The following is a 27,807-nucleotide window of genomic DNA, read 5'->3' on the forward strand; positions in this document are numbered from 1 at the left end:
GGCTGTCATTGAAAATCAGAATTTGTTCTTGCCTAGTTAAAGACAAATAACAATTTCCAGTCTTACCTACCCAGATATTGTTAAAACACTGCTTCTATAATATATTCTAAAGGCAAGCATGTCTGTGTAAATCCTTTAAAACCTTGAATTTCAGCATTATCAGACTCTTGATTTATGGTGTCACATCCCCATTTAAATAATAGTTGTTACGAACACTGTGCCACTAACATAATGCATGGTAACTAACCACAAGCATCAGCAATTTACTCATGTTTTTGTCTCCTCTTTTGTCTCCTCGGGTAATCACTGAAGCTAACAAATTCACTCAATACATCTACTGGCAAATGGTAACTCAGCACAACACATTTTAAGAGAACGGAAGAGAATGATGGTATCCATTGAATTTCGGCCTATATGATTCATAAAGAGTGTTTCCTAAGGCCAAATCTAACACTGCTACCAGGTTACAGTTTGAAACTTGAATGTCTGTAGTAGAAGCCAAAAAAGAGGTCACTGCAGTAACCACAATCCAGGAAAATATGATACATTTCACCTTAGCAAAGCAAGCGATGGATAAGAGCTGTTCTCTCAACATCATTTGTTCAGCTTTGTCTGGATACATTTTTTTTTATGTGAGACACAATCCCCTGGTTCTTGGACAAGATCATTTTGATCGTTGAACTCTCGAATGTCATGGTCTCTGACGGATTCCTCTAACACAACCAACTGGGCACAGACGTCAATTCAACATCTATTCCACGTTGGTTCAACATAATTTAATTGAAATGACGTGATTATTTGTTGTTGATTCAACCAGTGTGTGCCCAGTGGGAAGCTCTTTCATTTTACCAGATACACCGCCCGCCATGCCATTTTAACCTGTGTGAAAGCTAGTTGGCAGTGCGCGCTAATAACGTTTCAATGGATGATGTCACTCACTCTGAGACCTTGATGTAGTTGTTTCCCTTGTTCTGCGGGTGTTGCGGCTTTTATGGAGCGAAAGGTAACGATGCTTCGTGGTTGACTTTTGTCAATGTGTTCAGAGGGGCTCTGGTTCAAGCCCAGGTTGGGGCGAGGAGAGGGACAGAAGTAACACCGTTGCACTATTAAATTCAAGAGTTGCTGTCAAAACATGATTTATTGCAGCAACACACTGAGAGAGGAAGCCGGTTGGAATTGGAGGAGGCTGGTGGGAGGAGCTATTGGAGGATGGGCTCATTGGAATGGCTGGAATGGAATATATGACTCCATTCCATTGAATCTATTCCAGCCATTTCAATGAGCCCATCCTCATATAGCTCCTTCCATATGGTCCTAGTATGGCTATTGTGTTTCAGATGTGCTCACACTGTAGCATGGGTATAAATATCAGTTACTTGTCAATAATAAAACCTGCCACACATGGAAAAAAACTAGCTCCCAGATGGCTTAACACAATGTCAATCAGTCAGAAATATAATTTCTGGTATTTATTGGCCTCTTTTTTGCACTCAATTGATTGAGCAAGGCCAAAGCAACATTACATGTTCAATATCTAAGCATAACTCAATTTGAGCCATGAATGCCCTTGTTGCAGAAAAGAGGGCAATTAATCTTGTTGTTTGTGCACACAAACCATTTGACAGGTCCTTATTTGGCTAGGTTTTCATTATAACCCTGCATCCAGAAAGTAAAGGATTGCAATTGATTCATTGTGCAATTATCTACCCATCCTCATGTTGCAATGACTATGTAATGTGATAAAAGCCTGTTAAATGTGCAGTATAGTTCTCAGCTCGCTGGTATGCATTTCCTTGTGTGTTAATTCAATCTTAAGTGCCTTTTTCAAATAATAGAACTATTGGTTTAGTAGAGCAAGCAGAAAAGTGGATGTGAAGCTTCAGGTCCACCACACACTAAGACATGTGCACCGCTCCATTACCTATTGTCATTTCCATAACTGGATAGTCTTGTGTAGGTTGTATATCTTTTGTTGGCGTTTCCAACAACTCTAAAATGTGTGCCATTTTCAAATCCTACTCAAATTTCTAACGACATTAGAATGGAGTGTTGTTAACATGTGCAAACTGATACAGCCAGCATCAATAATTTTGACAGAGATTATCTATGAACTATTTGGAATATTGATTCAGCACTGGCTTGAGGGGTATCCCACGAAGCAGGTTTGAGGAGTTAACAAGGTAATTTTGGGCAAGTCAATTGGTTCAACTCGGAATAACTGGTCATACGAAAGTGGCTCACCTTTTAGCCAGGTACATTTCCTTGGCAACTAATCCTTCAGAACTAACCTACTCTGTGACAGGCTAACTCACGGCTACCTCCACTTACCCTGAATTAAATGACTGAGCCATGAGTTGAGGATAGAGGTCCACCGATTATAATTTTTCAACACTGATACCGATACCGATTATTGCTGCTGCCTACCACCACTCTGTCAGACTGCTCTATCAAATATCAAATCTTATACTTAATTATAATATAATAACACACAGAAATACAAGCCTTTGGTCATTAATATTGGCAAAACCAGAAACTATCATTTCGAAAACAAAACGTTTATTCTTTCAGTGAAATACAGAACCGTTCCGTATTTTATTGAACGTTTGGCAACCTTAAATCTAAATACTGCTGTTACATTGCACAACCTTCAATGTTATGTCATAATTATGTAAAATTCTGGCAAAGTAGTTCGCAAAGAGCCAGGCCGCCCAACTGTTGCATATACCCTGACTCTGCATGCAATTAACGCAAGAGAAGTGACACAATTTCCATAGTTAATATTGCAGAGTCGCCCTGCAGCCCAGAGCCTCCAGTCGCCCTTCAGCCCAGAGCCTCCAGAGTCGCCCTCCAGCCCTGAGCCTCCAGAGGCGCCCTCCAGCCCGGAGCTTCCAGAGGCGCCCTCCAGCCCGGAGCTTCCAGAGGCTAGAGGCGCCACCTAAGTGGGCCAAGCCAGAGGTGGAGTGGGGTCTACGTCCCGCACCAAAGCTGCCACCGCAGATAGATGCCCACCCAAACCCTCCCCTATAGGTTTTTTGCAGCCGGAGTCCGCACCATTGGGGGGAGGGGTACTGTCACGCCCTGACCTTGGAGATCCTTTTAATGTCTCTATTTTGGTTTGGTCAGGGTGTGAGTTGGGGTAGGCATTCTATGTTTTGTGTTCTATGTTTTCTATTTCTTTGTTTGGCTGGGTATGGTTCTCAATCAGGGACAGCTGTCTATCGTTTTCTCTGATCGGGAACCATACTTCGGTACCTGTGTTTGTGAGAAGTTGACTTTGTTTAAAGCACTTTGCTTTTGAGCTTTACGATTGGTGTTCGTAGTGTTTATTGTTTTGTTTGGCGTAATTTTTGATAATTAAAATAAAATTTACGCTCAGCACGCTGCACCTTGGTCCTCTCATTCCAACAGCCGTGACACATACATAAGGTATTTGGCCTTGAATAACAGATTCAGGGATGTTTGCTCTGAAATGTCTGTCCTATATCTTATTATTATTACATACAAAAAAAAGAAACATCCCTTTTTCAGGACCATTTTTTTTCAAAGATAATTAGTAAAATCCAAATAACTTCACAGATCTTCATTGTAAAGGATTTAAAAACACTGTTTCCATGCTTGTTCAATGAACCATAAACAATTAATGAACACACACCTGTGGAATGGCTGTTAAGACATGAACAGCTTACAGACGGAAGGCAATTAAGGTCACAGTTATGAAAACTTGGGACACTAAAGAGGCCTTTCTACTGACTCTGAAAAACACCAAAAGTAAGATGACCAGGGTCCCTGCTCATCTGCGCGAATGTGCCTTAGGCATGCTGCAAGGAGGCATGAGGACTGCAGATGTGGTCAGGACAATAAATTGCAATGTCTGTACTGTGAGATGGCTAAAACAGCGCTACAGGGAGACAGGACGGACAGCTGATCATACTCGCAGTGACAGACCACCTGTAACAATACTTGCACAGGATCGGTACATTCAAACATCACACCTGTGGGACAAGTACAGGGTGGCAACAACTGCCCGAGTTACACCAGCAACGCACAATCCCTCCATCAATGCTCAGACTGTCTGCAATAGGCTGAGAGAGGCTGGACTGAGGGCTTGTAGGCTTGTTGTAAGGCAAGTCCTCACCAGACATCACCGGCAACAACGTCGCCTATGGAAAATGTCCGGGAACTTGCAGGTGCCTTGGTGGAAGAGTGGGGTAACATCTCACTGCAAGAACTGGCAAATCTGGTGCAGTCCATGAGGAGGAGATGCACAACAGTACTTAATGCAGCTGGTGGCCACACCAGATACTAACTGTTGCTTTTGATTTTGACTCTCCCTTTGTTCAGGGACACATTATTCCATTTCTGTTAGTTACACGTCTGTAGAACTTGTTCAGTTTATGTTTCAGTTGTTGAATCTTGGTATGTTCATGCAAATATTTACACATGTTAAGTTTGCTGAAAATAAACAGTTGACAGTGAGAGGACGATTCTTTTTTTGATGAGTTTATTTAATGTTTTATTTTTGTCAGTGAACATTCTCCATATATACTTGCATTCATTTTTAATCTGGTACCAGGGGACCTTCAGATGACTCTTGTGAGACCTGTGTTATCGTCCTAAAGCAAAACAACTGTGAGAGTCTCACCTTTCCACAGAGGGGTAATATTAGTGCATAGCCCAAACTTTGTGGACACTACAGATAGAAGTTGGCAGATCAGCTGTACCGACTTCAGACAGATTCCCAAGACGCTTGTAGGCCAAACCGTACAGATGCTACAGAGGATTTTGTGAGAAGACCAATTTTCGGGATGTCTCATGGTCTGACAAAAGCCTGCTCTCAGTATGTCACCTTTCATGCGGCAGTGCGACATAGGTGGATGCTTTGACGCATCCAATGCAAAAAAACTGAGCTGTAGCTTAAACGGACAGATTTTGATGGGGATTTTTTTATTATGCTAATTGGATTGGGAGGATAGGTTTGTGTATTAGGCGAACATCTCGCAACCCAAAAGTCATCATGGACAACTTTAGCATTTTTTCAACTTTTCAACTACTTACTACTTTTCAGTTATTTTGCATCTACTCTGCATGTTAGCGAGCCCTTCCCCTTCCCCTAACCCTTTTAGTTAACCCTTCCCCTTCCCCTAACCTAATTCCTAAACTTAACTCTAAACTTAACCCTAACCCCTAGCCCAAAGCCCTAGCCTAGCTAATGTTAGCCACCTTGCTAGAATTTGTAACATATCATACATTTAGGAAATTCGTAACATATTGTACGTTTTTGAAAATTCATAAAATATAACAGAAATGGTAAATTAGAACACATCATATACGAAATGGGTGATGGACATCCACAAATGAATACATACCATATAACATAGAATCCTAAATGGGGTGTTTCAGATTTACGTACAGAATAATACAAAATGCTCTGAGACCAGGTTGGCACAGTATTTGATGGGCAGTTATCACTTTTACTGAGCATGCCCATCAACTTATCAACTGATTGTCATCATTCACTAATGATTGTGTCATGTTGTCTTGTCTCTGTCCTTTCCCTTCACCCTGTCTCCCTCTGCTGGTCGTTGTTATGTTACCTTTTCTCCCCCTCTTTTCCCCAGCTGTGCCTTGTCTCCTCCTAATTACCCATTCACCCCGTTCCCCACCTGTTCCCTTTTTCCCTCTGATTAGGTCCCTATATCTGTCTCTGTTTCTGCTCCTGTCCTTGTCGGATTCTTGTTTGTTTGTGTCATTCATGCCTGAACCAGACTGTCGTCATGTTTGCTGTAACCTTGTCCTGTCCTGTCGGAATCTGCCGGTCCATCTGAGCCTACCTGTGTGTGGTAATTAAAGAAGCTCTGTTTAAGTTGATTCGCTTTTGGGTCCTCATTCACGCACCGTAACAGAAGAATCCGACCAAGAATGGACCCAGCGACTTCGGATCCTCTCCACTCAGCCGTCGAGATCCAGGGAGCGATGCTAGGCAGACACAAGCAGGAATTGTCTGCTGCTCGACATGCCGTTGAGACCCTGGCCACCCAAGTCTCCAACCTCACAGAACAGGTTCACCATCTCCGCCTCGATCCACCGGCCACTTCCAGGGCTTTCGAATCTCCGGAGCCCAGAATCAATAACCCGCCGTGTTACTCTGGGGAGCCCACTGAATGCCGCTCGTTCCTCACCCAGTGTGATATTGTGTTTTCTCTCCAGCCCAACACTTACTCCAGGAGCACTGCTCGTGTCGCCTACGTCATATCTCTCCTTATTGGACGGGCTCGTGAGTGGGGCACGGCAATCTGGGAGGCAAGGGCTGAGTGTATTAACCAGTATCAAGACTTTAAGGAGGAGATGATACGGGTTTTTGATCGATCTGTTTTTGGGGAGGAGGCTTCCAGGGCCCTGTCTTCCCTATGTCAAGGCAATCGATCCATAACAGACTACTCTATTGAGTTTCGCACTCTTGCTGTCTCCAGTGGCTGGAACGAGCCGGCCTTGCTCGCTCGTCTTCTGGAGGGTTTCCGCGCAGAGGTAAAGGATGAGATTCTCTCCCGGGAGGTTCCTTCCAGCGTGGATTCCTTGATTGAACTCGCTATTCGCATTGAGCGACGGGTTGATCTTCGTCACCGAGCTCGTGGAGAGGAGCTCGCGCTCTCCGTCGCCTCCCTCTCCGCATCACTACCATCTTCCTCTGCCGGCTCGGGTGCTGAGCCCATGCAGCTGGGAGGTATCCGCATCTCGACTAAGGAGAGGGAACGGAGAATCACCAACCGCCTCTGTCTCTATTGCGGTTCCGCTGGTCATTTTGCCACTTCATGTCCAGTAAAAGGCCAGAGCTCGTCAGTAAGCGGAGGGCTACTGGTGAGCGCTACTACTCCTGTCTCTCCTTCAAGATCCTGCACTACCTTGTCGGTCCATCTACGCTGGACCGGTTCGTCAGCTTCCTGCAGTGCCTTAATAGACTCTGGGGCGGAGGGCTGTTTTATGGACGAGACCTGGGCTCGGGAACATGACATTCCTCTCAGACAGTTAAAGGAGCCCACGGCCTTGTTCGCCCTGGATGGTAGTCCTCTCCCCAGGATTCAGCGTGAGACGCTACCTTTAACCCTCACTGTTTCTGGTAATCATAGTGAAACCATTTCTTTTTTAATTTTTCGTTCACCTTTTACACCTGTTGTTTTGGGCCATCCCTGGCTAGTTTGTCATAATCCTTCCATTAATTGGTCTAGTAATTCTATCCTCTCCTGGAACGTCTCTTGTCATGTGAAATGTTTAATGTCTGCTATCCCTCCTGTTTCCTCTGTCTCTTCTTCACAGGAGGAGCCTGGTGATTTGACAGGGGTGCCGGAGGAATATCACGATCTGCGCACGGTGTTCAGTCGGTCCAGGGCCACCTCTCTTCCTCCACACCGGTCGTATGATTGTAGTATTGATCTCCTTCCGGGAACCACCCCCCCCCGGGGTAGACTATACTCTCTGTCGGCTCCCGAACGTAAGGCTCTCGAAGATTATTTGTCTGTAGCTCTTGACGCCGGTACCATAGTCCCCTCCTCCTCTCCCGCCGGAGCGGGGTTTTTTTTTGTCAAGAAGAAGGACGGGTCTCTGCGCCCCTGCATAGATTATCGAGGGCTGAATGACATAACAGTGAAGAATCGTTATCCGCTTCCTCTTATGTCTTCAGCCTTCGAGATCCTGCAGGGAGCCAGGTTTTTCACTAAGTTGGACCTTCGTAACGCTTACCATCTCGTGCGCATCAGGGAGGGGGACGAGTGGAAGACGGCGTTTAACACTCCGTTAGGGCACTTTGAATACCGGGTTCTTCCTTTCGGCCTCGCTAACGCTCCAGCTGTCTTTCAGGCATTAGTCAATGATGTCCTGAGAGACATGCTGAACATCTTTGTTTTCGTTTACCTTGACGATATCCTGATTTTTTCACCGTCACTCCAGATTCATGTTCAGCACGTTCGACGTGTCCTCCAGCGCCTTTTAGAGAATTGTCTTTTCGTGAAGGCTGAGAAGTGCACTTTTCATGCCTCCTCCGTCACATTTCTCGGTTCTGTTATTTCCGCTGAAGGCATTAAGATGGATCCCGCTAAGGTCCAAGCTGTCATTGATTGGCCCGTCCCTAAGTCACGCGTCGAGCTGCAGCGCTTTCTCGGCTTCGCGAACTTCTATCGTCGTTTCATCCGTAATTTCGGTCAGGTGGCAGCTCCTCTCACAGCCCTTACTTCTGTCAAGACGTGCTTTAAGTGGTCCGTTTCCGCCCAGGGAGCTTTTGATCTCCTCAAGAATCGTTTTACATCCGCTCCTATCCTTGTTACACCTGACGTCTCTAGACAGTTCGTTGTCGAGGTTGACGCGTCAGAGGTGGGAGTGGGAGCCATCCTTTCTCAGCGCTCCCTCTCTGACGACAAGGTCCACCCATGCGCGTATTTTTCTCATCGCCTGTCGCCGTCGGAACGTAACTATGATGTGGGTAACCGCGAACTGCTCGCCATCCGGTTAGCCCTAGGCGAATGGCGACAGTGGTTGGAGGGGGCGACCGTTCCTTTTGTCGTTTGGACTGACCATAGGAACCTTGAGTACATCCGTTCTGCCAAACGACTTAATGCGCGTCAGGCGCGTTGGGCGCTGTTTTTCGCTCGTTTCGAGTTCGTGATTTCTTATCGTCCGGGCTCTAAGAACACCAAGCCTGATGCTTTGTCTCGTCTCTTCAGTTCTTCAGTAGCCTCCACTGACCCCGAGGGGATTCTCCCTGAGGGGCGTGTTGTCGGGTTGACTGTCTGGGGAATTGAGAGGCAGGTAAAGCAAGCACTCACTCAAACTCCGTCGCCGCGCGCTTGTCCTAGGAACCTTCTTTTCGTTCCCGTTCCTACTCGTCTGGCCGTTCTTCAGTGGGCTCACTCTGCCAAGTTAGCCGGTCACCCTGGCGTTCGGGGTACGCTTGCTTCCATTCGCCAGCGTTTCTGGTGGCCCACCCGGGAGCATGACACGCGTCGTTTCGTGGCTGCTTGTTCGGTCTGCGCGCAGACTAAGTCCGGTAACTCTCCTCCTGCCGGCCGTCTCAGGCCGCTTCCTATTCCCTCTCGACCGTGGTCTCACATCGCCTTAGATTTTGTCACCGGACTGCCTTCGTCAGCGGGGAAGACTGTTATTCTTACGGTTGTCGATAGGTTCTCTAAGGCGGCTCATTTCATTCCCCTTGCTAAGCTTCCTTCTGCTAAAGAGACGGCACAAATCATCATCGAGAATGTTTTCAGAATTCATGGCCTTCCGTCAGACGTCGTTTCGGACAGAGGTCCGCAATTCACGTCTCAATTTTGGAGGGAGTTTTGCCGTTTGATTGGGGCTTCCGTCAGTCTCTCTTCCGGCTTTCACCCCCAGTCTAACGGTCAAGCAGAACGGGCCAATCAGACTATTGGTCGCATCTTACGCAGTCTTTCTTTTCGCAACCCTGCGTCTTGGTCAGAACAGCTCCCCTGGGCAGAATACGCCCACAACTCGCTTCCTTCGTCTGCGACCGGGCTATCTCCTTTTCAGAGTAGCCTCGGGTACCAGCCTCCGTTGTTCTCATCTCAGTTCGCCGAGTCCAGCGTCCCCTCCGCTCAGGCTTTTGTCCAACGTTGCGAGCGCACCTGGAAGAGGGTCAGGTCTGCACTTTGCCGTTATAGGGCGCAGACTGTGAGAGCTGCTAATAAGCGTAGAACGAAGAGCCCTAGATATTGTCGCGGTCAGAGAGTTTGGCTCTCCACTCAGAACCTTCCCCTTAAGACGGCTTCTCGCAAGTTGACCCCGCGGTTCATTGGTCCATTCCGTATCTCTCAAATCATTAACCCTGTCGCAGTGCGACTTCTTCTGCCGCGATATCTTCGTCGCGTCCACCCGGTCTTCCATGTCTCCTGTGTCAAGCCCGTTCTTCGCGCCCCCGCTCGTCTTCCCCCCCCCCCCCCCCATCCTTGTCGAGGGCGCACCCATCTACAGGGTCCGTAGGATTTTGGACATGCGTCCTCGGGGCCGTGGTCATCAGTACCTAGTAGATTGGGAGGGGTACGGTCCTGAGGAGAGGAGTTGGGTTCCCTCTCGGGACGTGCTGGACCGTGCGCTGATCGATGATTTCCTCCGTTGCCGCCAGGCTTCCTCCTCGAGTGCGCCAGGAGGCGCTCGGTGAGTGGGGGGGTACTGTCATGTTGTCTTGTCTCTGTCCTTTCCCTTCACCCTGTCTCCCTCTGCTGGTCGTTGTTATGTTACCTTTTCTCCCCCTCTTTTCCCCAGCTGTGCCTTGTCTCCTCCTAATTACCCATTCACCCCGTTCCCCACCTGTTCCCTTTTTCCCTCTGATTAGGTCCCTATATCTGTCTCTGTTTCTGCTCCTGTCCTTGTCGGATTCTTGTTTGTTTGTGTCATTCATGCCTGAACCAGACTGTCGTCATGTTTGCTGTAACCTTGTCCTGTCCTGTCGGAATCTGCCGGTCCATCTGAGCCTACCTGTGTGTGGTAATTAAAGAAGCTCTGTTTAAGTTGATTCGCTTTTGGGTCCTCATTCACGCACCGTAACAGATTGAGGAAAATTCATGTTGGAATTGAACTTGGGGACGATTTAGAAAATCTATAAATATATAAGCAGTGAGTGAAAAACAAAGACAAACAAGAGATTAAGATTAGAAAGCCAATGCACATCAATGTATAGTTTTTTTGTATGACAAAACCATATCAAACCAGGCTCCAGACAGAGAGGGGCTGCTTGACATTTGCTCCCCCCACAACGTTCAATCACGAGTTAGCCTGTGATTTCTTAGTTCCCCCCTGCCTGGCTCCTTACCTGGCCTCTCAAGACATGATGGATGAAAACAATCACCCTGGATCATCAATCAGGCCTGCTACTGCCCTAGGACAAAAAACATTATTACCAAAGGGTGATGCCAGGTGAAAGATTGATGTCTGTTGTTTTTTTTGGTTTTTTTACAATCCACCACAACTTTCCCAAACCTTTGTGCAGCAAACCCAAGTCTTCACAATGGAACACAATGTGTACTTATAGAGAATGCTGCCAAAAAGCACATTAAATGCTTTCACGTTGCTCTTAATACCTACAGTTAGAATTAGCATATTTTAACCTTGTCTCTCTTGTGACATCAGCTGTATTTCCTGTTCCTTTTACATGCTTTACATTTATTCTGTTATAAATATTTTTTTCACCAGTCATGGATATTGTTCCTCTTCCCTAAATTATTACATGTTCATTTGTATAGCAGACGCTGTTATCCAGAGCGACTTACAGGAGCAATTAGGGTTCAGTGCCTTGCTCAAGGGCACATCGACAGATTTCTATGCGCCTCTGAAAACAGATTCCCACAATGAAATTGGGCTCTTTCAAAGGTCATCAGTTGCTATGTTACTGGGGACGTTTTGTTCCACTGTCACTGGTCTGAAGGCTAATTCTGTACATCACAGACAGCTGTAGGATACTCAAAGTTCTGTCAAGATTGGACTACGATAAACCAGCCAATGGATGGGGGTGTCAGTCAACTAGGAAAAAGTCCCAGGATGCAGCTGTGCTCTGGACTGCTCAAGAGTAAAACCAATCTCTAGAATCAGGTCCAATAGCCACACTGCACAAAACACTAGCTACTTTACAACCAAGTCTCAGGGCCCTGGGAGATTGCCCACTTTTTCTTTGATTTAGGAATGTGTCAGTGCAGTGATGGAAATGCAATGTGTGCCCACTCTTGTTGCTCACCTGAAGATGTTTAAGTCCATATTTAATGTGGTAACAAACATTTGCAGATAACTTCATGTTGTTATTCATCTACATTTTGAGAGGATGCTGACTCATGAAAAAAGCCAGAGGGAGTCACTCAGTGAAAATATATCAATAATTAAACATTTCACTTACAAAAGCACCTTACTACCCCCATCAGGTGTGTAGATACCACACAAAAAAAGCAGCCATATCTGCAACTTTACAGGGCCTGTTAATCCCTGTGATAAGTTATAACAATCCTTGAATCAATTACAATTTCCTGATTCACAAATAAAGAATATAACGTATTACTTTCAAACGTATTACGATATTGTAGTTAGCCAGCTGTTAAGATCTACAATATACTTGTAAAATATGGTATTAGAGTAAATCTCATGATTTATGGATGTGATTCTCATTTTATTTGAAAAATAAATGAATAAAGTTGATTTAATGATGGAAAGTTATGCTTTTGTCTTAAAACATTAAACTTTACAGATTGAACTTTGAAGATGAAGTAAACTCACTGGGAAAAAAAAAGTCATGCTTCACTGCTATGAGCTTCTGATCCAGATTTCATATTGAGGCTGCCTCCTGGGCATGAGCCAGGCTCTGCGCTCAAAGCCCACGGTGAAGTTGGCTCAAAGGAAAAGTTGCGTAGCCTCGGCTAGAATAAGCACGTGGAGTAATGAGTAGGATTCTGTGTTGTCACATGCAAAAGTGATTGATTTTTTTATTTTCCTTCCCACTGAGAACTAGTTAGAAAATTAAAACATACAGTATATTCCATGTAGAAGAGATGTTATGTTTCTGAATGATGCACCATGCTGCTTTGTTGACAACATGACCGAGTGGCACAGATTACTGTTCCATTTGAGAAGGGCGCTCCTCCCTCCCCATGTTTGCCCATTCACACCACAGGCCATAAACCGGTGCTCCACGGCTCCAGTTAATAAACCCTCTCTCATTATTGCCAAGAAGCTGTCACTGTGAAACACTATCTCTTGAAAAATTGATTTTATATAGCGGCTTGCGAAAGTATTCAACCCCCTTGGCATTTTTCTTATTTTGCCTTACAACCTGGAATTAAAATAGATTTTTTTTGGGGGGGGGTTGTATCATTTGATTTACACAACATGCCTACCACTTTGAAGATGCAAAAATATTTTTCATTGTGAAACAGACAAGAAATAAGAGTAAAAAACAGAACTTGAGCATGCATTGCCATTCACCCCCCCAAAGTCAATAATTTGAAGAGCCACCTTTTGCAGCAATTACAGCTGCAAGTCTCTTGGTGTATTTCTCTATAAGCTTGGCACATCTAGCCACTGGGATTTTGGCCCATTCTTCAAGGCAAAACGGCTCCAGCTCCTTTAAGTTGGACAGGTTCCACTGGTGTAAAGCAACCTTTAAGTCATACCACAGATTCTCAATTGGATTGAGGTCTGGGCTTTGACTAGGCCATTCCAAGACATTTAAATGTTTCCCCTTAACCTCTCTCCTGTAGGGGGCAGCATTCGGAATTTTGGATGAAAAGCATGCCCAAATTAAACGGCCTGCTACTCGGGCCCAGAATATATGATATGCATATAACTGGTAGATTTGGATAGAAAACACTCTAAAGTTTCCAAAACTGTTGCAATAGTGTCTGTGAGTATAACAGAACTGATTTGGCAGGTCGAAAACCTGAGAAAAATCCATTCAGGAAGTATTTTTGTTTTTGTAGTTTTCTATTCAATGCCATTACAGTATCCATTGACTTAGGACTCAATTTGCAGTTCCTATGCCTTCCACTAGATGTCAACAGTCTTTAGAAATTGTTTCAGGCTTGTATTATTATAAATGAGAAAGTAAGACCAGTCTGAATGAGTGGACCCTACCGTGTCGCAGAGCTTTTTTATGCGCAATCCCGAGAGAGTGCATTGCTTGTTTACCTTTTATATTGATGACATTATTGTCCAGTTGAAATATTATAGGTCATTTGGGCTAAAAAAAAAACAACCTGAGGCTTGAATATGAACATCGTTTGACATGTTTCTATGAACTTTACGGATACAATTTAGATTTTGTTTTGACTGAGTTTGAGCCTGTGGATTATTGAAGAAAACATGCTAACAAAACGGAGGTTTTTGGATATAAAGATAATTTATCAAACAAAAGGAACATTTATTGAGTAAATTAATGTCTTCTGAGTACCACCATATGAAGATCATCAAATATAAGGGATTAATTTTATCTCTATTTCTGAGTTTTGTAATGCTTCGGCTTGGCTGGTTACTGTTTGTAATAATTTGTCAACTGGGCAATGTTCTCGGCTAGGTATGTTCTGGGCTAGGTGTGCTTTCGCCGAAAAGCATTTTATAAGTCTGACACCGTGGTTCGATTAACAATAAGTTAATCTTTAAACCTATGTAAAAAATAAAAAAAAATCTGAATTTTTATAATGAGCATTTCTGTATTTGAATTTGGCGCTCTGCAAACTCACCAGATGTTGGCCAGATGGGACGTTAGCGTCCCACATACCCTAGAGAGCTTAAATAATTTGAGTTTTGCTTCAGCAGTATGCTTAAATTCATTTCCTGCTGAAAGGTGAACCTCTGTCCCAGTCTCAAATCTCTCGAAGACTGAAACAGGTTTCACTCAAGAATTTCCCTGTATTTCGCGCCATCCATCCTTCCTTCAATTCTGACCAGTTTTCCAGTGCCTGCCAATGAAAAACACCCCCATAGCATGATGCTGCCACCACCATGCTTCACTGTGGGGATGGTGATCTCGGGGTTATGATAGTTGTTGGGTTTGCACCAGACATAACGTTTTCCTTGATGGCCAAAAAGCTCAATTTCTGTCTCATCTGACCAGAGTACCTTCTTCCAAATGTTTGGGGAGTCTCTCACATGCCTTTTGGCGAACACCAAACGTGTTTGCTTAATTTTTCTTTAGGTATGGATTTTTTTCTGGCCACTCTTTCATGAAGCCCAGATCTGTGGAGTGTACGGCTTAAAGTGGTCCTATGGACAGATACTCCAATCTCCGCTGTTAAGCTTTGCAGCTCTTTCAGGGTTATCTTTGGTATCTTTGTTGCCTCTCTGATTAATGCCCTCCTTGCCTGGTCCGTGAGTTTTGGTGGCCGGCCTTCTCTTGGCAGGTTTGTTGTGGTGCCATGTTACTTCCATTTAAAAAAATCATGGATTTAATGGTGGTCTGTGGGATGTTCAAGGTTTCTGATATTTTTTAAATAATATAATCCATATTACTTCTCCACAACTTTGACCCTGACCTGTTTGGAGAGCTCCTTGGTCTTCATGGTGCCACTTGCTTGGTGGTGCCCCTTACTTAGTGGTGTTGCAGACTCTGGGGCCTTTCAGAACAGGTGTATGACGTCGGTAGCCATTTAGTGCTTTGAAAGGCTGGTAATGGCTCACATCAACACTATTATCCCAGAAACCCTAGACCCACTAGTTTGCATACTGCCCAAACAGATCCACAGATGACACAATCTCTATTGCACTCCACACTGCCCTTTCCCACCTGGACAAAAGGAGCACCTATGTGAGAATGTTATTCATTGACTACAGCTCAGCGTTCAACACCATAGTACCCTCAAAGCTCATCACTAAGCTAAGGATCCTGGGACTAAACACCTCCCTCTGTAACTGGATCCTGGACATCCTGACAGGCCGCCCCCAGTTGTTGAGGGTGGGTAGCAACACATCTGCCATGCTGATCCTCAACACTGGAGCCCCCCAGGGGTGTGTGCTCAGTCCCCTCCTGTACTCCCTGTTCACCCACGACTGCATGGCCAGGCACGACTCCAACACCATCATTAAGTTTGCAGATGACACAACAGTAGTAGGCCTGATCACAGACAACGACGAGACAGCCTATAGGGAGGAGGTCAGAGACCTGGTCGGGTGGTGCCAGAATAACAACCTGTCCCTCAATGTAACCAAGACTAAGCAGATGATTGTGGACTACAGGAAGAGTAGGACTGAGCATGTCCCCATTCTCATCAACGAGGCTGTAGTGGAGCAGCTTGAGCGTTTCAAGTTCCTTGGTGTCCACATCACCAACAAACTAGAATTGTCCAAACACACCAAGACAGTCGTGAAGAGGGCACGACAAAGCATATTCCCCCTCAGGAAACTAAAAAGATTTGGCATGGGTCCTCAGATCCTCAAAAGGTTCTACAGCTGCAACATGGAGATCACCCTGACTGGTTGCATCACTGCCTGGTACGGCAATTGCTCGGCCTCCGACTGCAAGGCACTACAGAGGGAAGTGCACACGGCCCAGTATATGACTGGGGCTAAGCTGCCTGCCATCCAGGACCCCGACACCAGGCAGTGTCAGAGAAAGGCCCCACCCCAGTCATAGACTGTTCTCTCTACTACCACATGGCAAGCGGTACCGGAGTATCAAGTCTAGGACATAAAGGCTTGTCAAAGTTTTTACCCCCAAGCCGTAAGACTCCTGAACAGGTAATCAAATGGCTTCCAGGACTATTTGCATTGTGTGCCCCCCCAACCCCTCTTTTACGCTGCTGCTACTCTCTGTTTATCACATATGCATAGTCACTTTAACTATATCTACATGTACATGCTACCTCAATCAGCCTGACTAACCGGTGCCTGTATGTAATCTCACTACTGTTATAGCCTCGCTACTGTATATAGCCTCGCTACTGTTATTTTTCACTGTCTTTTTACTGTTGTTTTTATTTCTTTACTTACCTATAGTTTACCTAATACCTTTTTTGCACTATTGCACTATTGGTTAGAGCTTGTAAGTAAGCATTTCACTGTACGGTCTACACCTGTTGTAAACTTTGATTTGATTTGACTTCTGCAGGTAATTGGTTGCACCCGATCGTATTTAGGGGCTTCATAGCAAAGGGGGTGAATACATATGCAAGCATCACTTTCCATTTATTTTTATTTTATTTTTCTAATTTTTGTCATTTTCGGGGTAATTTTTTAAAATTCACTTCACCAATTTGGATTATTTTGTGTATGTCCAAAACCGCCAAGGGGGTGAATACTTTTGCAAGGCACTGTATCAATGAGACTAACCTGTATTAATAAAGGTGCCTATGAGGCAGTATTTGTTTAATGTTGTAGACATGGGCGTGGTTGGAAGCATGTCCATCCCACAGGTGCCATCTTGAATTCGGCGATATCGTAAAAATTTATGAAAACAAAAAGTAGCTTTTTTGGTCTTAATTTAAGGTTAGGGTCAGACATAAATTTAGCAGTATGGTAAAGGTTAGGATTAATGTTAGGTTTAAATCACATTTTAAGAAGAGAAATTGTGGAAATAGGTGGGCTTTATGACCTTGTGGCTGTGGTAACCCTAGCATTTGTTTCTCTTTTCTCCAGTATCTCACCCTCCTTTAGTGGAGAGTAGACATAGAATTTAAAAAATAAAATACTTTGTAGATTACATTTTTGGCCATTAGCTCTGACAGGACCATCCATTTACTCATTATTGAATCATTATTGTGTTGCTTTGTTGTTCATGATTTTGCTGTCAATACACCCACCAAGTTATTTCCGACAAGTTTGTGTGGTTTATGCAAGTGTGTTACAGTTCCATTTGAATGGTCAACCACATCATAGTGTTGTGTAGAACCCTCAGAATGGTCAACCACATAACACAGTGTCTGTGCATTGTCTAGTCCTGGCTGTTTGTCTTGTTTACTGACTGGGTGAAGGACATGTTTCTCATTAAGTACAGAGAGCTCCTTTAATTAGCCGTGGAGCAGGCGGGAGTCCTGCAATCTCTGTATTGACTGGGCCGTGTTCATTAACATGATGTCCCGATGGGAATAATTGGAATAGGAGTAAATTAGAACATTAGCAACAATGTTGATCTGATCTCCGTCAAACAAACTTCACAGAGGGGAAGGTTCCAAGGTAAATTGTAGTGCTGTGTTTGAATGGGAATGATTTTAGCACCTGCTTCAGTTAAGGCTTCCTGAATTTTCTCTAACCAAATTACAGTCTTACGTAGAGACAAACAGACTCTCCAAATGGGTTGTCCACTTTCCATTTTCATAGGATATCCTCTTGAAACGAATGATATTTCAGAAATAATAACTTCACAGAATGCTATAACTGCCATCAAATATCATCAGAAAATTGTCAAATGCAACTTGCTAAGATGAAAAGAGGAGTGAAAACTAATGTAAGGAGTGACGGTGAAACTGACTGAAATATAACCAATGTATAGAATGACAGTGACTGAAATATAACTAATGTATAGAATGACAGTGACTGAAATATAACCAATGTATAGAATGACAGTGACTGAAATATAACCAATGTATAGAATGACAGTGACTGAAATATAACCAATGTATAGAATGACAGTGACTGAAATATAACCAATGTATAGAATGACAGTGACTGAAATATAACTAAAGTATAGAATGACAGTGACTGAAATATAACTAATGTATAGAATGACAGTGACTGAAATATAACCAATGTATAGAATGACAGTGACTGAAATATAACTAATGTATAGAATGACAGTGACTGAAATATAACTAATGTATAGAGTGACAGTGACTGAAATATAACCAATGTATAGAATGACAGTGACTGAAATATAACTAATGTATAGAATGACAGTGACTGAAATATAACCAATGTATAGAATGACAGTGACTGAAATATAACTAATGTATAGAATGACAGTGACTGAAATATAACTAATGTATAGAATGACAGTGACTGAAATATAACTAATGCAAGGAGTGACTGTAACTGACTGAGATATAACTAATGTATGGAGTGACTGTAACTGACTGAGATATAACTAATGTAAGGTGTGACTGTGCAAATGACTTAAATAAAACTTATGTAAGGAGTGACTGTGTTGACTGAAAAATAACACATTTAAGAAGCAACTGTGTAACTGAAATATATTTCCAACTGTGAAAGTGGGGCATAAGTTGTGCCAGGCCCACAGCTTTAGAAACGCAGCTCTGATGAAAATTCTAGATCAATTGGTTTGTTTTTGGAAATTTGCTGGCTATGTTAACACCACCGAATAATGCAAGACGTTCCTGAGTGCATTCTATCGCACAGTATACTTTGATTTGATTCAACTCACAAAGTCCACTAGCTATTTCACTGAGGAACCACAGTGTTATGTATAACATTAATCCAATAGAGTTGAACTGGAGCAGAACTGTTGTTATCCCTTCACTATGGCTGACAGTAGCATTCATAGCAGCTCTCCAGGGCAGTCAAATTGTATGTTTCCTTAGGTTTTTACTCTTCTGCAGGACCCATGTCAATTTAGTTCCTCTTTACTAAGGACATGGACATGCTGATTTGGGGTGGGGGAAGGGCCGTCGGGTAGAGGTAGAAAATGGCATAATCTGTCCCCTGGGCCACTATTACAAACAGGGGCTCATCACAGTTGGAGAAGTCATTGGGGTACTCTTTCACCCTCTGTCCTCGCTTCTGCTCCATTTCCTGGCTTGTTTTCTGCACTCCCAGCGGCATAGTGGAATGGCCGGAAAGACTGCTTTTATCCTCCTCTGATGCCACATGAGGGGTGAGATGAAACACCTGGCATTAGGCTTGTTGAGAAGAGGTGCCAAGACCACCACCAAATCCCCAATGTCTGTGGTTCCAGCAAGGGATTTGAACAAATAGCGGGGTATGAATGCTTTTAACAAAGCCACCTCTTACTGGACAGACTCAGCATCTTGGCAACTTGAAGGAGGAAATGATAGATCCCCCACATGGTAGTAGAAACCTCACAGTGCACAGTGGCTGTGCACTCAGCTGAGTGGATGCTAGTCGAATCTATGTACTGCCTCCGGATTCCCCTCATGGCTATGAGTGGTATGATACTGTTGAGGGGATAAAGTGAGAGCCGACTGGTTGTGACAGGGCATGATGTACCAGAGTGAGCTGTAAAAGCCCCAAATGGCTCTTTTGACTCAAAGGTCAGGTTGTGATCATGGGCTAGCTCATCGAGGATAGAAGGCAGTCTGAGAAACTTGAGATGCTTGCTGTTGAGGCTTGGCCGAGAGAGCTGGTCTCTGCAGTGAGACGAGGGAGCATCAGGTGATTCATGTGGATGGATGGATGAACAGATCTGCCCATGGGGAGAACCAAACCGGATGACGAGTGAGAGAGGAGGAGGAGAGCAGGAGACATGTCAAAACATTTGACACACTACATCCATTAAAGAGCAAAAGGGTGGGATTCACTTTTGAACAAACTAGTAAGATCAACCGTCTAGTCAAAGAAAGAGGAATGGGGAGAAAAGATAGAGAGAAACCTTCTATGTTGCTCCAGACGGATTGTAAATTGTCATCTTATCTTCTGTTGTCTTCTTCTAATGCCCATGGATCATGATAGACCCAGACACCATATAATTAGCATAGACATAGCATCACGTCAGTGGTACTGAGAAGATATCCCAAGGACATCAGACATGAGACCTCAATGCAGTCCTAGACACCTGCATATCCAACGTAACCAGACACACTCCTTACACTGCAGCAAAATCAATTAACGAGGTCATCTATAATTTAAGAGTATTGATTTGCAGCAGCAGCTTAGCTAATTGCCAGAAGACTCATCTTGCATTGTGTGTGAAAAGCATGTCATATCATATAATGGCTCCGGAGGGCATGGCGGACGTTTACCGGGCTCCTGATCAATTGTGTATTTTGTGTATTTTTCGGCTCTGATCTTAACTTTTTTTTGTATGTAAAGTTTCAGCCATCGTTTCCTATAACCAAAAATGGCTTCTGGACATCAGAATGGCTATCACTAACCTCCATTTGAAGACGTGTACTTTGATGAGTCAGTGGCGGAAGACGTATTGATTGAGGACCATGCCAAATCACTGACACACGAAGGAGGAGACAGCACTTTAGATGTCGGCACATGGGAGAGTGGATACATTTCCTCTAGCCTCCGTTCTATTGTGCAATCAGTGCCTGAAAAAAGTATTATAATAATCTAGAACACCTTGACTCCACACACATAGAAACACACACAAAGCTCTCCTTGCCCTCCATTTGTCAAATCTGACCATAAATCTATCCTCATGATACCTGCTTACAAGCAAAAACAAAAACAGGAAGTACTAGTGACACACTCAATACAGAAGTGGTCCAATGAAGAGGATGCTAAGCTACAGTAATGTTTCACTAGCTCAGACTGGAATTTGTTCCATCATCTGATGGCATTGAGGAGATTACCACATCAGTCACCGGCTTTATTAATAAGTGCATTGATGACGTCGTCCCCACAGTGACAGTACGTAAATATCCCAACCAGAAGCCATGGATAAAATGCAACATCAACACTGAGCTAAAGGCTAGAGCTGCCACTTTCAATGAGCGGGTCACTAATACAGGACAAGAACGTATCCTTCTACATGTGACAGGGCTTGCAAATTATCACGAATTACAAAGGGAAACCCAGCCACTAAGTGTCCAGTGAAGCCAGCCTACCAGATGAGCTAAATACATTATATGCCTGCTTCGAGACTAGAAACACTGAACTATGCTTGAGTGTTTCAGCTGTTCTGGACGACCGTGTGATCACGCTCTCCGTAGCTGATGTGAGACCTTTAAACAGGTTAACATTCCCAAGGCTGCAGGGCCAGACAAATTGCCAGTATGTGTACTCAGAGCGTGTGCTGAGCAGCTGGCAAGAGTCTATTGTACTCCCTGTTCACCCACGACTGCATGGCCGTGCACGAATCCAACAACGATGAGACAGCCTACAGTGAAGAGGTCAGAGACCTGACAGCCACAGTACCAACACTACAACATCTCCCTCAATGTCAGCAAGACAAAGGAGAGGATAGTGGACTACAAGAAACAGAGGGCCGAGCACTCCCCCATCCACATTGACGGAACTGTTGTGGGACAGGTCTCAAGCCTCAAGTTCCTCTGTGTCCACATCACTAAGGAACTATCATGGTCCACACACATCAACACAGTCGTGAAGAGCCCCCTCAATAGGCTGAAAAGATTGGCATAGGCCCTCACATCCTAAAAAAGTTCTACAGCTACAACACTGAGAGCATCTTGCCTGGCTGCATCATCGCTTGGTACGGCAACTGTTTGGCATTCAAACACAAGGCGCTACATAGGTTTGTATGTACAGCCCAGTACATCACTGGGGCAGAGCTCCCTGCCATCCAGGCGTTCAATATCAGGAGGTGTCAGAGGAGGGGCCTAACATTTTTCAAAGATTCCAGCCCCCCAGGTTATAGACTGCACCCTCCTCTACTGCACAGCATGAGGTACCGATGCACCAAGTCAGGAACCAACAGGACCCTGAACAGCTTCTAAGCTGTTTAGCTATGAGACTGAGACTGAGACTGCTTAACACTTTGTTAAAAAATTGAACCAATAGCTACACGGAATATCTGCATTGACCATTTATACACTAACCTCTGACTCATCACATATGCTGTTGTTACTGTGTATTATCTATCCCATTGCTTAGTCACTTTATCCCCACCTACAGTTGAAGTAGAAGTTTAAATACACCTTAACAAAATACATTTAAACTCGGGATTTCACAAATCCTGACATTTAACCCTAGTAAAAATATCCTGTCCTAGGTCAGTTAGGATCACCACATTATTTTAAGAATGTGAAATGTCAAAATAATACTAGAGATAATTATTTATTTAAGATTTTATTTATTTCATCACATTCCCAGTGGGTCACAAGTTCACATAGACTCAATTAGTATTTGGTAGCATTGCCTATAAATTGTTGAACTTGGGTCAAACGTTTCGGGAAGCCTTCCACAAGCTTCCCACAATAAGTTGGGTGAATTTTGGCCCATTCCTCCTGACAGAGCTGGTGTAACTGAGTCAGGTTTGCAGGCCTCCTTGCTCACACATGCATTTTCAGTTCTGCCCACAGATTTTCTATGGGATTGAGGTCACTCCAATACCATCACTCCAATGTGATGGCCACTCCAATACCTTGACTTTGTTGTCCTTAAGACATTTTGCCACAACTTTGGAAGTATGCTTGGGGTCATTGTCCATTTGGAAGACCCATTTGTGACCAAACTTTAACTTCCTGACTGATGTCTTGAGACGTTTCTTCAATATATCCACTTAATTTTCCTCCCTCGTGATGTCATTTATTTTGTAAAGTGCACCAGTCCCTCCTGCAGCAAAGCGCCCCCTCAACATGATGCTGCCACCCCCCGTGCTTCATGGTTGGATGGTGTTCTTCGGCTTGCTAGCCTCCACCTTTTTCCTCCAAACATAACAATGGTCATTATGGCCAAACAGTTCTATTTTTGTTACATCAGACCAGAGGACTTTTCTCCAAAAAGTATGATCTTTGTCCCCATGTGCAGTTGCAAACCGTAGTCTGGCTTTTTTATGGCGGTTTTGGAGCAGTGGCTTCTTCCTTGCTGAGTGGCCTTTCAGGCTATGTCAATATAGGACTCGTTTTACTGTGGATATAGATACTTTTGTAACGGTTTCCTCCAGCATCTTCACAAGGTCCTTTGCTGTTGTTCTGTGATTGATTTGCACTTTCCGCACCAAGGTACGTTCATCTCTAAGAGACAGAACGCGTCTCTTTCCTGAGCGGTATGACAGCTGCGTGACACAAGGCACTGTTTGAGGGTAGGCCTTGACATACATCCACAGGTACACCTCCAATTAACTCAAATTATGTCAATTAGCCTATAAGAAGTTTCTTAAGCCATGACATTTTTCTGGAATTTTCCAAGCTGTTTAAAGGCACAGTCAACTTAGTGTATGTGATATTCTGACCCACTGGAATTGTAATACAGTGAATTAAGTGAAATAATCTGTCTGTAAACAATTGTTGGAAAAATGACTTGTCATGCACAAACTAGATGTCCTAACCGACTTGCCAAAACTATAGTTTGTTAACAAGACATTTGTGGAGTGGTTGAAAAATGAGTTAATGACTCAGACCTAAGTGTATATACAGTGCCTTGCGAAAGTATTCGGCCCCCTTGAACTTTGCGACCTTTTGCCACATTTCAGGCTTCAAACATAAAGATATAAAACTGTATTTTTTTGTGAAGAATCAACAACAAGTGGGACACAATCATGAAGTGGAACGACATTTATTGGATATTTCAAACTTTTTTAACAAATCAAAAACTGAAAAATTGGGCGTGCAAAATTATTCAGCCCCCTTAAGTTAATACTTTGTAGCGCCACCTTTTGCTGCGATTACAGCTGTAAGTCGCTTGGGGTATGTCTCTATCAGTTTTGCACATCGAGAGACTGAAATGTTTTCCCATTCCTCCTTGCAAAAGAGCTCGAGCTCAGTGAGGTTGGATGGAGAGCATTTGTGAACAGCAGTTTTCAGTTCTTTCCACAGATTCTCCATTGGATTCAGGTCTGGACTTTGACTTGGCCATTCTAACACCTGAATATGTTTATTTTTGAACCATTCCATTGTAGTTTTTGCTTTATGTTTTGGATCATTGTCTTGTTGGAAGACAAATCTCCGTCCCAGTCTCAGGTCTTTTGCAGACTCCATCAGGTTTTCTTCCAGAATGGTCCTGTATTTGGCTCCATCCATCTTCCCATCAATTTTAACCATCTTCCCTGTCCCTGCTGAAGAAAAGCAGGCCCAAACCATGATGCTGCCACCACCATGTTTGACAGTGGGGATGGTGTGTTCAGCTGTGTTGCTTTTACGCCAAACATAACGTTTTGCATTGTTGCCAAAAAGTTCAATTTTGGTTTCATCTGACCAGAGCACCTTCTTCCACATGTTTGGTGTGTCTCCCAGGTGGCTTGTGGCAAACTTTAAACTACACTTTTTATGGATATCTTTAAGAAATGGCTTTCTTCTTGCCACTCTTCCATAAAGGCCAGATATGTCCAATATACGACTGATTGTTGTCCTATGGACAGAGTCTCCCACCTCAGCTGTAGATCTCTGCAGTTCATCCAGAGTGATCATGGGCCTCTTGGCTGCATCTCTGATCAGTCTTCTCCTTGTATGAGCTGAAAGTTTAGAGGGACGGCCAGGTCTTGGTAGATTTGCAGTGGTCTGATACTCCTTCCATTTCAATATTATCGCTTGCACAGTGCTCCTTGGGATGTTTAAAGCTTGGGAAATCTTTTTGTATCCAAATCCAGCTTTAAACTTCTTCACAACAGTATCTCGGACCTGCCTGGTGTGTTCCTTGTTCTTCATGATGCTCTCTGCGCTTTTAACGGACCTCTGAGACTATCACAGTGCAGGTGCATTTATACGGAGACTTGATTACACACAGGTGGATTGTATTTATCATCATTAGTCATTTAGGTCAACATTGGATCATTCAGAGATCCTCACTGAACTTCTGGAGAGAGTTTGCTGCACTGAAAGTAAAGGGGCTGAATAATTTTGCACGCCCAATTTTTCAGTTTTTGATTTGTTAAAAAAGTTTGAAATATCCAATAAATGTCGTTCCACTTCATGATTGTGTCCCACTTGTTGTTGATTCTTCACAAAAAAATACAGTTTTATATCATTATGTTTGAAGCCTGAAATGTGGCAAAAGGTCGCAAAGTTCAAGGGGGCCGAATACTTTCGCAAGGCACTGTAAACTTCCGACTTCAACTGTACACATCTACCTAAATTCCCTTGTACCTCTGCACATCGACTCGGTACTCGTACCCTGTCTACGTTATGTAGCCAAGTTAGCGTTACTGATTGTGTATTTATTCCTTGTGATATTATTTAAAAAAAAATGTTTCTTCTCTTAATAAAATTTTCCTCTCTTTATTGTAATAATTTATTGTAATTTATTGTAATTTGGACCAAATGGAAGCATTTCACGGTTATTCTACACATGTTGTTAACGAAGCATGTGACAAATACAATGCAAATTGTGGCTCCTTGTCTTTTTCCCATTGAGGATAGAGTATGATATCTGAAGGTTTCTGTAAACGTGTTCTTTGAGACAATTCTCTTTGACCTTCTGTTCAATTGTGTCAGTATAAATGTAAAGTCCCCTGATTAGGAGATCTGCGTGGTTCTGGTACCGGTTCCGACCATCATTTTTAATTTTGATAAGACATCGGCCCATCTCCCAGCCTGCTCAGTGGACCCTATGATCAGTCGGCTACACAGCTGATGCCTCCCGGACTCTTCACTAACATGACTAGAAGCCACTACATCACCGGATTCCTGCCGTAAGCTCTGGACCTTTGCATCGCATCATCAGCTAGCACCAGTTAGCCTCGAGCCAGCCACATCTCCCGGCTAGCAAACAAAATTACTCCAGCTACAATACCTCTGGACCCTTTGTTGACACATAGCCCCGCCGTTCCATCACGACTGGTCTGCTGATGTAATTCCATCCGTTGTGCCCTAAACCGGCCTTAGCAGACGTCGGTGAAGACGCTTCTGCTAGCCCCGTGCTGCTATCTTTACGTACGCCGTGTTTATCGCTTGCTAGCATTGTAACGACTCCCTAATGGATTCCCTGTTTCATCTATTGCTGTTCAATGGACCCTATGATCACCTGGCTACATAGCTGATGCCTAGTGGCACTGTTCATTAATCATGGTTCTCCATTTTGTTTATTTTGTTTATCTGTCGGCACCAGCCTCGAACACAGGCCCTGTGTGTAGTTAAGTGACCCTCTTTGCCCATTCATCACCATTTTACCTGTTGTTGTAGTCTTAGCTGATTAGCTGTTGTTGTCGTCTTACCCGTTGTTGTGTTAGCTAGCTCTCCCAATCAATACCTGTGATTGCTTTATGCCTCGCTTTATGTCGCTCTCTAATGTCAATATGCTTTGTAAACTGTTGTTTAGGGTAGTTATCATTGTTTTATTTTACTGCGGAGCCCCTAGCCCCACTAAACATGCCTCAGATACCTCTTTTGTCCAACCTCCCACACAGGCGGTGAACTCACCTAGCATGACTCGAGCCTCCAGAGATGCAACCTCTCTCATTGCCACTGAATGCCTGGGTTTACCTCCATTGTACCCGCACCCTACCATACCGCTGTCTGCACATTATGCCCTGAATCTATTCTACCACACCCAAAAATCTGCTCCTTTTATTCTCTGTCACCAACGCACTAGACAACCAAATTTGATAGCCTTTAGCCGTACCCTCATCCTTCTCCCCCTCTGTTCCTCGGGTGATGTGGAGGTTAACCCAGGCCCTGTGTGACCCCAGGCTGTCACGTTCTAACCTTTATTTCCGTTGTTTTGTATTTATTTAGTATGGTCAGGGCGTGAGTTGGGTGGGCAGTCTATGTTTGTTTTTCTATGTTTTGGGGCATTTCTATGTTTTCGGCCTAGTATGGTTCTAAATCAGAGGCAGGTGTCATTAGTTGTCTCTGATTGAGAATCATACTTAGGTAGCCTGGGTTGCACTGTTTGTTTGTGGGTGATTGTCTATGTTAGTGGCTTGTGTCAGCACAGGTCTCGTTTTGTAGCTTCACGGTCGAATTTGGTTTATTGTTTTTGTTACTCGTTTGTATAGTGTTCAGTCTTTCTTTATTAAAGATTTTACCATGGACACTTACCACGCCGCATATTGGTCCTCTGATCCTTCTCGCCTCTCCTCTTCAGACGAAGAGGAGGACGACCGTGACAGAATCACCCACCAACCAAGGACCAAGCGGCGTGGTAGAAAACAGCGACGACAGCAGCAGCAGCAGCAGCAACAACAGCGGCCGGTATCACAGGACTCCTGGACATGGGAGGAGATACTGAACGGAGAGGGACCCTGGGCACAGGCTGGGGAATATCGCCGCCCCAAAGCAGAGCTGGAGGCGGCGATATGAGGAGGCAGCACGGCAGTGCGACAGGTACGAGAGACAGCCCCAATTTTTTTTTGGGGGGGGGCACACGAGGGGTGGAGCTAAGCCAGGTAGCAGACCTGCGCTCACTCCTCGTGCTTATTATAAGCAGCGAGATACTGGGCAGGCACCGTGTTATGCGGTTAAGCGCACGGTGTCGCCAGTACGTGTCCATAGCCCGGTGCGCTATAGGACAGCCCCCCGAGAGTGTCATGCGAGTGCGGGCATCGAGCCAGGGCGTATGGTGCCTGCTCAGCGGGTC

This window comes from Oncorhynchus mykiss, chromosome 22, assembly GCF_013265735.2.
Source record: "Oncorhynchus mykiss isolate Arlee chromosome 22, USDA_OmykA_1.1, whole genome shotgun sequence".
NCBI classification, from domain to species: domain Eukaryota; kingdom Metazoa; phylum Chordata; class Actinopteri; order Salmoniformes; family Salmonidae; genus Oncorhynchus; species Oncorhynchus mykiss.